General features: G+C 42.6%; 1 protein-coding gene across 2 annotated transcripts in view; it reads right to left on the minus strand.

Annotated features, from left to right (window-relative positions):
- MRTFB (myocardin related transcription factor B) overlaps nt 1–2,255 on the minus strand; it is a 68,813-nt gene extending 66,558 nt beyond the window's left edge. Inside the window, exon 1 of one of the 2 annotated variants that reach the window (XM_053957209.1) lies at nt 2,188–2,255. The gene's annotated coding sequence lies outside the window, so the exon portion shown is untranslated. Of the gene's footprint in view, nt 1–1,723; nt 1,856–2,187 lie in introns of those variants that run through there. The other variant, XM_053957211.1, reaches the window with a different exon arrangement.
- Between the last annotated feature and the right edge of the window lie 7,769 nt (nt 2,256–10,024).

Consider the following 10,024-nt stretch of genomic DNA (forward strand, 5'->3'; position numbering starts at 1 on the left):
AGAGGTTACAAGACAGAAATGCCAAAAAGGCCCACAAAAATAAATGGCCTATGATAAAATATATTCCCTCTTCCTTTCAATAATAATTTCATCAGTAATCTAAACACTGTTTAAAAATCCCCAAACCTCAACTAAGCATATTCCATATCCAATATTACATTAATTCATTGTGTCATCAATTACCTAATTTCATTGCTAGGCTAACAAATAAAAGTTCAAATTTTTAAAGTATTTTATGCATATAAACCACTAAATTTGTATGAATATCTATGTATTAACACTCAGTATTAAAGTTGTTTGATACTACCTTATAATTCAACAGAATCTGGCAAACAAAAGGTAAATATAAAGGTGATTTCCATGTTATTGTATGAATGTTTCTAAAAAATCATTTGCATCATTAAGTTCCGTTTTCTACACTTTTCCAAATACTGCCAATCCTGAAAGATGTTCTGCACCCCCAATAATGTACTAAGGATGTTCAGCTTCCAGGTATTTTTATTTGCTTAATAACTGATGTCATTACCAGAGAGCAATCTTGTCAAGTTTTAAATGCAAGTTATACCACAAAGTCACATCTGCCCTAAGTAATTACACAGGAAAGAAAACTTTAGGAAGGAACAAGATAAAATGCCACATATTAAGAGAATCATTTTATGAAATGCCAGCTGTGCCTTCGTTGAAATCTTTAAAATCTCACTTAATTCAAAACCTGGGCATTTTTGTCTCATAAAGGAAAAGATGCAGCAAGAGGAGGAAGTGTGAATACCTTCCCATAAACAAGAACTTTAGAACATGCTGTACTCACAGGACAGTGTAATCTTGGCTTTTTTTCTTAAAAGGTGAGTGATGTTTAAGCTTTAAGTATTTTAGACATATTGACATACCAGACTTTATGGAGGTGTTTTCAAAACATTCATAAAAAGATAATTTTCCTGATATTTACTTCATAGCTAAACAAGTTATTCACTTTAAATCCTGTAGTCTTTATTTCAGCCAATTGCCTGCAGCAGGCAGAAGTCCTGATATCTCTTGACTGCACTGAGACTGACTAACAGCAGTTTTCTGCACTGCACACTTGCACACCAATACAAAACCCACATAAATGGAACAAAGGCAAATGCATTTGCTGGCAGAAAGGCACGGCACGGCAGCACAGCTCTCCACCTGGCTCCCAAAGAATGTCACTGCCGCAAGTGTCAACCAAGTGACCTGCACCCGCGATGTGGATCTGTGCATACAGGTGCTGTGGATACACTCGTTAACAATGCTGATTCTGGAATCATAGAATCATCAGGCTTGGAAGAGACCTTCAATATCGTCCAGTCCAACCATCAAACCAGCACTGCCAGTGAAACCTCTAAACCACATCATCCAGCGCCACATCGTCTTTCAAACGCCTTACGGATGATGACTCCACCACCTTCTTGGACAAGCTATTCCAATGCCTAACCACGCTAAAATGGATTAACCAAGTGCCACCTAAATCCACGCATGTCGCAGAAAACGAGTCGAACTCGTTAACAGCCGCTGGTCTAAGGGTCGCAGCTCTTCTCACAGCCCAGTGACCTCCCTGCAGCTGCACGATTGGGGTCACGGAGGGCTCAGGTCTCCCCCGGGCGAGGCTCTCTCATCTGAACGCCCGCGGGGTTCGGGCCGGGCCCGCAGCGCCGCCCTGCTGCCTTGCAGCCCCGCACCTCCCCCGGGAGCGAGTGTTCCTTACTAGCAAATAATAACACAGGACACATCCACCAGCGGCCGCACGGCAGCGGCCGAGCCGATGCGAGCCGCGTCCCAGGGCGCGGTGCGGGCACCGGCACCTCCACCTGCTCGGGGCCCAGAGCGGTCCCGCGGGGCTGGGGGGCCGCCCCTCTCATTGTGCCCGGCTGCGGCCTCGCGGGGACCCTGCCCGCCCCCGGCAGAGAGGGGGCGGCCGCCACTCTCGGCACTCCCACCCCCCTCAACCTCCTTCAGAAGGCTCTGCGGGCGGGGCAGCGCGCAGCCCACTCCGGGGCCGGGCGGCGAAGGCTGCCGGCGGTGCCGCTCCCTCTCAGCGCCCGGCCCGGCCCGGCCCGGCCCAGCCCGTTCCAGCGCGCGGCAGCGCGGCCGCCCCGTGAGGCGCGGACCCGGTGAGGCGGCGCTCGGCCGCGCGCGCCCCGCGCCCCCCGCCCGCGCTGCCCCGCTCACCCCGGGCCGCCGCGGCCATGTTCCTCTCGCGAGCTCTGCGCCCGGGACCGCCCTCCCCGGGCGCGCGCCCCGGCGGTTGGCCCGCGGGCGGGGGCGGGGGAGCCGCGCGCGCTGGCGCAGCGCACGTGCGGGAGGCGGGGCGGCACATCCGGGCACTCGCGCCCTCAGAGAGCGGGGCTCCGGGGAGCCGGTCCCGGCTGCCTGCGGAACGGGGTCACTGAACCATTGAGGCTGGAAAAGAGCTCTGAGATCATCGAGAATAACCTATGACCGAAAACCACCGTGTCAACCAGACCATGGCACTAAGGGCCACGTCCAGCCTGTCCTTAAACACCTCCAGGGACGGTGACTCCACCACCTCCCTGGTCAGTCCATTCCAATGTCTAATCACCCCTTCTGGAAAGAAATTCCTCCTGTGTAAATTCCTCCTTAAACTAAGCGTCCACTGGCGTAGTTTAAGACTCTGTACTCGCTGGTTGCCTGGGAGAAGAGTTCAACCCCTACCCGTACAACTTCCTTTTAGGTACTTGTAGAGTAAAAAGGTCCCTCTTGAGCCTACTTTTCTCCAGGCTGAGCCCCCTCATCAGCTCCTCACAGGAGTTGTGCTTCAGACCCTTCCCAAACTTCGTTGCCTTCCTCTGGACACACTCCAGCACCTGAAGGTCCTTCCTGAACTGAGGGGTCCAGAACTGGATGCAGCACTCGCGGTGTGCCCTCGCCAGTACAGGACAATCATTTCCCCGGTCCTGCTGGCCACACTATTCCTGGTGCAGGTACTTTTGAAAGTTCTCTGGGATCCCTCCCCAGGCCCAGGCAAATCCCCCCGTCCCTCACAGCGGTGCCTTGGCCGCGGTGGCCCCGCCGCTTCCTGGGGACACCCGGCCCTGGCGGGAGGGCCTGACCGACCGGTCCCCAGGGCTTTGTCCCGGGGCAGGTGGAGGCTGAGGCTGCCAATGTCTCTTCTCGGGGTGCTGCAGTCACACGGATTTGAAATTCGAAGCCAATGGATTGGGTATGGCTTCAAATGTCGGCTGTGCAAACATTCGCAAACAAGATGGGACTCATAGCTCGTGTATTTCACCTTCAGGCTTAGCTGTCAGTGTCTGAGGTGACTGAACTTGATTCAACGTCAAACCAATCACGAGGAAAAAAAAATTCTTCAAAGAAGTTTTGGAAACCTGATGATTTACACTTGAGAATGTGCAATACAGAACACAGGCATTTATTCTGCGATCAGAATATGATCATGCATGCATGCAGTAATTTATTGCACATATTGTGCAACATTATGCTCACAGCAAATATTTGACAAATTGACTTTTACTAGTACCAAGCCAGTCCTGTTCTGTAAGTACATACTGCATCAGGTCCAGTATTATGCAACCCTGCTTTGAGTTGTATTTTTTTTTTTTTCAGCTCACCGATTAAGTACTAAGCTGCCACTTGGTGCAATGGTCTAATACAGCTTTTTTATTATTTGCAATTTGCTGATGTCCAGGAGCTTGCTAAGAGACTGCATCGAGCTTATGCTGCATGCTGACCAAGCAAAGCATGGTTCCCTGCTCCAAAAGAGTTTTTCAGTGCACTTGTTCAGCAGTGATACCACAGGCACAAAAAAAGAATCAGTTTTTAATTCCTTATTATTTTAAGACACCATTCCAATACACTTAACTACAAATAGATACTTTGACATTGAAAGAATTGCTTGTTGAAATTGTTTTAGATGGATTGGAAAGTTTTTTTTTTTTTTGTTAAGCTTTGTAAAACAGGGTGAATTTCTCTTATATTTCACTAGATTACAGTTAGCTAATAATATTTTATCCAATTCCAGAAGCAAACTAAAAACAACAATGTACAAGAGCATTGTGCAAGAGATCTCTTTAATGTTACTATGCAGCCTAGATCACTCTAGTTGTTCCAATGGCTGCATTAATGGGCATTGCCCATTCATTGATTAGAACGGTATGGACATGGATCATATTGCAGAACACATGGAGTATTCCTTGCTAAAGAATACTGTAGAACTTGAAAAGCCTGGAAAAAAAATGTCAGAGACAAAGGTGTGTTAAAGGGTTTGCCATTAAACACAGATGGTGCTTATTTCTTGAAGGCATTTGTGCTTTATGAAACCACATGGTGATAGGAGTCAATGAAAAAGACACATTTAAAGTGGCAAATAACTAAAAAACAGTTTCTTCCATAAATTTACTCTATGGAAATTGTCCAGCTACACACAATTGTTCTTGACTTTTGAGCACCACCTTTCCTGTCTTGGGCACGGACATGTACAACACTTCCTTCTTCTTACAGAACAGTTCAACAAGAGCCCTTGGCACATGCCTCCAAGAATAACAATGGATTCTATATTCCCTTTTTTATAACAGGATAAGCATAAGAAGCACTGGTACAGTGGTTGAAGCTGGCAGAGCAATGCAGTGCTCTGCAGTGAAAGGATGGACCCACCTCTCCCTCTCTCGCTTTCAAACCAGTGGTCTGCTGTTAGAAACTGCTGAACATGAAAAGCAGATAAATGACACAATATCAGCATTTTAATATTCCAATTACACACATAAAAATATTTGTTGTGATTTATAGCGAATATATATTTAATTATGCAATTGTAAACTGTGTAAAATAGGGAAGGATTGTTTGCTTAATGAAACAATGCAAATATCTTTTAGGAATTATTCAGAAATAACCTATTATTTTCAGTTATAGTACAGACTTCATATAAAGAATTTGATTATTCTAGAGATGTAAACACTGTGGTTAGATTTATTTATAAAGACTTCATCATTTAAAACATACAATAATATATTCTGTAGTAGTGTCAGCTACATATTCGATGGGGATATTAAATTTCTAGATAAAATTCATTGAGTAAAGAACACAATTTTGCCACCTAACTTACAGGATTACAGCATAGTAGTGCAGTTGGCTCACAGTTGAGCAAGCTACTTTGAAAGTAGGGCAAGAACTACTACAGCTTCTCCTAGAGTCATATAATTTGTAATTATTATGTTTCAATATATTCCATAAAGGCCTGAGATCAAAAGATTGACAAAAATTTTATGTGAGGAAGAAATAATTACTTTCCCCACAGAGCTTTCTCCACAGGGCTGTAAGTGAGGGGGAAGTGGATGAGTTGTTGATACTGTGTTATTTGCATTTGTAAAAGCTTTCAGCACTCTAGTTACAAAATGGCAGCGTAGTTAACAAGGGGTGGTTCTCTCTCGGGGGAACACCACCTTGAGTTCAATAGAAATCAAAGGACAGGAATGTCTTTGGGAAGTATCCTGTTGTGGCTATTCTTCAAGGGAACGTGCTGGAATAGAGGGACTTTTAGTGTAAATTAAAGAACCAGTTCTTATTTGACAAGGCAATTGAAAGAGGAAAAGGTAGCATTTATCAACATTATAGCTAAGAACAAAAGAAAAAAAATATGAAAACCTTTCACCAGCTTATAGGTTAAATTATTAGGTTAAATAAGCAATATAAATTATTATGATATTGAAACAGCCATGTTACAGAAACATTAGGCTGACCTTATCTCTGCTATAATGTTTTTGTATTCTCTAGAGAAACTTGCAAAGATCTGAACCCAGTGATTCTACAGAAAGGACTCAATGTCTCAGAGCAGTATTCCTGCAGTTTTGGTTTCCATTGCCAACTATACTCATGCTGACCTTACTGAATGGAGCTCACTGCAGGTCATCGTGGCTTCTTGTAAAAGAAAACAGTATTGCACTTCAGGTTACATCTGAGAAAATAATATAACTGATCACCATTGGCTGTTACATTAGGTTTTAACACTGCCAAACAGTGGTTATTTGTACTAATTGTAAAATCAGTCTTGCACTGAAGCTTTAATAGTCTGTCACAAGAAATGGATATTTATTAATGGCATTTAAGTTCTATTTTTTCATTTTTGTTTGGTCTTTCCATTAGTTTATTTCCTCTAATCCTCCTAATAACTTCTTTGTTGTTGTTGTTGCTATTTTTCCCTATGGGTTACCTGTATCCCCTCTATCAGTCCATTTTGCCCGCATTACACCTTTCTGCCTGTTTTTCCTCTCGTGTAATGCAGCCTCACCTTTGAATATGTGTGTATTCCATTTCTGCAGCCTCCTCATGCTTCTTTTCTCCTCATTTGCTTGTTCCTTTAAGCAACAGGATGCATGCCAGAGACTGCTGTTCTTTCACGGCTCATCCATAGTCCTGCAGTTTTGCAGAAATTGGAGGCTTGCAGGGAGGAGATTGAGTTGGCAACAGGAGTCTGCCTCCCTACCCCTAGGCTGCAAGTTTTATTGCCTGCTCCCTGTCCTTTTACTTAACAGCTGGTGGAGACAAAAAGAAGTGAACAAAGAGGAAAAAAAAAAAAAAAAACAAAAAAAAACCCAACCAAACCCACAAAAAACCCAAACAAACAAACAAAAAAACAAAACAAAACCAAAACAAACAAACAAAACCAACAAAAAACCCCAAACAAAAACACAAAACAAAACAAAACAAAACAAAAATAACCCCCAAAAAAACCAAACCCACTCTCTGTTTCTCTTTCCTCCAGATACACGAAAAAGTGTGAGGAAAGCACTGTTAACTGCAATTACTGCAACAAATTTTACTTTGGATATATCCTTGTGTAGATGTAAAGTACAGATCCCACCGATTCCTGGGCAGTAGGTAAATATAAATGCCCAAGTTATTAAAGCTATTCTGTTTATATCTTAATTTATGTGAAACAAAAATCTTCTTCAATAAGCAATACTCATTGCCAAAACAGTCATGGCTTAATCAGTGAAAAGCAGTGCAGCTACTTCAAGTTTGGGGTTTATAACTAGGGGTGTGGCCAGGTAGAATTGTTGCTTTCGTGAGTGCTGAGGCATCTGGAAGGATATGAAAAGTCATAGACCAATGTGTGTGGATTTGGACCAGTGGCTTGTGAGAAGCATTTGTTAGCTGTGGTGCTCCAAAGGCTGCTGCAGTTAGCCACGGAGACTTGGGAAACTTTTGGGCTATCCCTTTGGGAAATGTTTTTCTAGAGAGCTGAGGGTACATGCTTTGGTTTGGCAGAAGACTCCAGAATCTCCAATCAGTCTCTTGCTAATGGCTGAAAAACTTTAATAAACAATAAACCTGAATGATGGTAACTATAGTCTTGTTTACTGCTGTAAACGTACAAGTTATCACCTTGGTGCTGGTTCAGCAAGAACCTTCTGTGTTTTCTGTAGAAATATAGGGAAAGACCTGATGTGATACTGAGTATGTCTTTTCTCTCATTGGAAGGTGTCTTCTCCTTCAGGCCACACACTCCTCAGGATCACCTATGTTATTCAGCTTTATAATTTGTTCATTTCATGAATATTGAAAATGGAGCTGATGGTCATTTTGCACTTTAAAATGATTGCTCATTTTGTGTAACTGAGCTAACAGTGTAGAGTGGTTAAACTGCAGACACGTGGGATCTAAGTGTGAGGAATTAATTCTCCACAGTTGCTGAAAGATCCTGAACTCTTTGTCACTTGCTTCTCTTGGTCTTCAAGAACGAGGATTTCTGAAATTTCTAGTATGAATCAAAGCATTTGTGGAGAGGGTGTTTGCAGTGGACATGTTTGGTATTAGTTTTGGAACACTGGCAGCCAGCCCATTACTTCTAATTAAATGAGGGAGAAAATTTCTAACAGAGAGAGTGCCCTGATTTAATTTTAATTTTTGTTAGAATGCCCAGAGCATTGAATGGGTGTCTGATCATTGGAACAACATCCTTAGCACAGATCAAATGAATAGATACAATTAATTTACTACCGCTACAGGAAAAATTCTAAGATTTTAGAGATTCTAAGTTTATAGAGATTGAGACTGATAATGAATATACAACCCCAAATGTATGATACTCTTGCCTTTTCCATAATGCAAGTCTAATTTCTCATGTAAAGCTCAGGGATGAGAGGCAGAAAGCAATTCCTTTGCTACATGCGAGATGGAGGCTTTTCTCATTCCTTTTTGGGGACTGGTGAGTCCTTGGGCTACTAGTCCCAGGTAGTAACTGACAGCTTTTCCCAAAGATTGAAGCTATCTTAGTGCTCATCTTTGTTTTAAAGCATTTTGAATACAGTTATAATGCAAGCTTGGCAAAAGAACAGTGTAAAATGGAAAAATAGCAAAATGTGAGGAGACTGCTGTTCATTTTGTAAGGCAAAGCTTGTGACTTAAGAATGCTGCTTAGCAACAGATGGGGAAAATCTGAAGGTGATCACATCATCTTGCAGTCCCTGAAAATTAATTATGCATGTTCATTCTGCCTTTTAAGTCCCATCCTTTTCATGCCCTTGTTTCTTGGGATGAGGACTGTGAGAAGGCTCAGCCATGTAACCCAGTTTTGTCATCCCCCATTCTCATGCTGATGCAGGGGTGATTCAGCTGCAGAGCTCTGGCTCATGCTTCTCCAGTTCTCTGCAGCATTGTGCTGGTGCTGGACACAATGCCTGCTGATCCCTAGGGAATGGGAGCCAGAGGTGTCTGGGAAGGAAGGGAGGACAGGCACCACAGACTCAGGAGTTTCTGTGGATGGCTGTGTCACTAAGCACACACATCTGTCTCTATTTGCACCATTCACCACCAACCCTTGGTGCATCTCTTCCTCTGCAACTTCTTCTCACCCCTTGTTCTCCAACAGCTTAAGTTCATAGGTCTTTTTCATACTTTCAAAGAGCACAGGGTGGCTTTTCTTTTCTAAGTTTTATTTCCTTAGGAAATTCCCCAGATTGAAAAATTTATTTTATGGTATTGCTAATGAAATTGGCAGATTGTGGCATTTGGGAAGCTGTAAAGTACCCATTTGATTCATGTGCCACTGCCATCATTCAGCATGCACAGGGTAGAAGTATAAAAACAATATTATAAATTGGCAAGTAGTGTTTGATTTATTTATCTGCAGATGCTTTCCATGTGAACCAAGGCTTATGTTGACCAACTCATTAATCAGCTTGGTAGGCTTAAAGTATAAACATCTCATACCCAACTGAAATACTCATTTGCATAAATAGTTAAGGAAGCAGTGATTTGCATTCATATTTAACAGGTATATGCCACCAGGGATGTTTTTACTTTTCCCTGGGGGAACTTCAACTTTGCAAATGCAATTTTGACAAAATGTAGTATGGGAATTACCTAGAATAGTTACTTTTTTGTTGTTGTTTTGGTTTTTTTTTTAATTAGCCAAATGGCAAGGCACTTCAAGGAAGGGTACTGGTTTTCTCTATAGAGAGTGCTGAGAAAACTTCAGGGTAAATTACTCAAGGTATTGACTAGGGATAAGACAGCAGACTAGAAGAAGTTTTGTTTTGTAAAAACTGTCACCATATATTGATTATTCTTATTACTTAATTAAACCACATTTGAAGACTTGATCATATGCCTAGATCCTCTAGTTGGCATCTACACACAACCTAGGAAAAAACTACCACCATATATAGCTGCTAATTTGAGCTTCCAAATGGAAGGTTTCGATGTTCAGTTAAGATGCAATTAGTTGAAAATGAGGCATTATGTACCAAAATTCCTGTGTCAGCTTTGAAACTTAAGCTTATGATGAAATAAGACATTCCCAAACTGAAGTTATGGCTGCATTCTCTCTTCTTCTCTAGGCCAAACATGTGTTCATAATCCTTTTTACTTATTACTTCTTAACACAAAATAGCAAATTAGGTCCGTATGAGACTTTTGGATAAATAAAACCAGATCATAACTGGTTTGGCCCTCAGCCTATTTTGATATCTGCCAGTTAAAGCAGTGTGACCCTAAAAATAAGGGTCAAGCTAATTACAGTTGCTGAGAA

This window comes from Vidua chalybeata, chromosome 16, assembly GCF_026979565.1.
Source record: "Vidua chalybeata isolate OUT-0048 chromosome 16, bVidCha1 merged haplotype, whole genome shotgun sequence".
NCBI classification, from domain to species: domain Eukaryota; kingdom Metazoa; phylum Chordata; class Aves; order Passeriformes; family Viduidae; genus Vidua; species Vidua chalybeata.